Here is a 2,144-nt window from a genome sequence, read left to right as displayed (position 1 = left end):
CACACAAACAGATCATAAACAGCCTAAGTTCAGAAGGTGAGGAAATACACAAAGTGCAGTGCAGGGCAAACCCTAAGGGGTGACCTAAATTGGAACAGAGTTCAATATCAGCATTGTCAGCACCTCCCTCCACACATTTGACATCAAGTGGAAATCTAAAAACATGACCCATCAGAGGACTGTGAGGTCCATCTTTCCTGAACGTTGAAAATGGCACCATGAATCCAGCTGTATCCTACAATGCTAGGCCCTACAAGCTATGCCATGAATCCTACAAAGACATTTTGTTGATGTTAATATATGCCTGTGTGGACACCAGTAAACCTTTTCTGGAAGGACATAAGATAAATTATGCATTTTTGTCTACACAACATAATTTACAAATCAACTCTATCCTTGACAACCACTTCTACACAACCACAGCTATCATCGTGTCTGATCTGCCTCACCATTCAAATCTTGACCTTCGAGACCCGTGTCAAGAGCCAGAAAGTTTTCTCTTAAGTTTAGCAGTCTTAGCACAGCCAGAATAAATGGGCAAGATGAAGGCATTTAAGTATAGCACTGCCGAACAAATGCTGCCATGCACAAGCTATGTTTACAAACACGAGTTTTTGAAGCAGACAGTGTTGTGTCTAAGCCACTGACTGACCCTCTGACCTTAGATTCTGTGCCGTGGAACATTTTGGTTTGACTTCATATTATACTCTTGCAGTCACACTGAAAAGTAATTAGATTTGATGACAGGTTGAGGAAGAAAGCATCTTGTTTGAAGAAATGATAGAGTATAGAGAGGGAATGGAGGATAGGTCCAGTGAGGGACCACTGATATGGCATCATTTGCCCTCCCAATGTTAGTCAGACAGTACTGCTGCAGAATCGTCTGAGATAAAGTAACATAAGGTATTTATTTCTAAAAGTTTGAAAGTCGTGTTTGCAAAAGCTTTGATTGAGGAGGCCGGAGTACAGCCAAGGATAATTTTGTTTTTAATAGGTATAGGACGAACTCAAATGTAAAAGAAGTATTTTTTTCTTTATTTGAGTCGCAGGCAAATTGTTTCTCTTCTCTAACAGGCACAGTTGCTGAAACACATCCACCGAATATCCCTAGTCACAAAGCTGTCTTTTTCCAAAAAGGTCAATCATCTTGTCTGTTAGTGTGCTGATGTCGGTATCACAACAATTCCCCGGCCTCAATTTCACAGACGTTGAAAGTGTCTCAATGGTGGCTCTCTCCTTCGTCTCCCCCTTCTTCGTCTTCTCTCTCTCTCTCTTCCTCCCTTTTTCCTCTCTCTCTCTTTCTTCCCAAACCACCTCTCCTCTCTCTCATTCTTTCTCTCTCACACTATCCTTCCTTTTTACCCCCTCTTTGCCCGTTTCTTCGCCTCTGCCTCTCCCTCCATCTCCCCCTCTCTCTCTCTCTCTTTCTCTCTCTCCGTCTCTCTCTCTGTAGTCAGTGGGGCTATGCTGACACCTTCAAGCGGGCCGAATAAAGATGGGAGATTGCCAGATGAATAGTGGTTCCTGAGCCTCTGCAGGGCACGGGGGGTTGAGGAATCTCAAGGTGATTGCGGGTTGAGGTAAAGGTCTGCCCGCAGTGTGCATCTCGGCAAAAAACCTTCCCGGTGACCTTGGCGTAAGTGCTCTGTCTGAATCTCTCACATTCCGCAGAGTGACAGCACTTTTTTCACTCTCTCTTTCCTTTACCCAGCTGACAAGAGAAAGGAGCTGCTTTTTTTTCTTCTTCTTCTTCTTCTTTTTTTTTATTTGGCGGGACCCCTCTGTGTCTTTCATCATATTTAGTGTCTGTCCATCTCACCTTGGCATAGAAGTCAATGCTCTGAGAGTGTGTGTGTGTGTGTGTGTGTGTGTGTGTGTGTGTGTGTGTGTGTGTGTGTGTGTGTGTGTGTGTGTGTAAAGAGAGAGAGGGAGAGAGAGAGAGAGAGAGAGAGAGAGAGAGGAGAAGAAAGAAGAGGAAAACACAGTCTATCCTGAAGGATTACCCTGTCATGTTCTGCATCCAAGACTTCAGTTTGCCTTGATCAGGATCAGTTATCTGCTGGTATTAAAACTCTTTCCCTTCACAGGCAAACGGACGAGGCATGCCGGTCTGTCATGTTCTTCGCCATCACTCCCCATCATTC

The sequence above is a fragment of the Sardina pilchardus genome, chromosome 8 (genome assembly GCF_963854185.1).
Source record: "Sardina pilchardus chromosome 8, fSarPil1.1, whole genome shotgun sequence".
In the NCBI taxonomy this organism is placed as follows: Eukaryota; Metazoa; Chordata; class Actinopteri; order Clupeiformes; family Clupeidae; genus Sardina; species Sardina pilchardus.
This window is presented reverse-complemented; position numbering follows the sequence as displayed.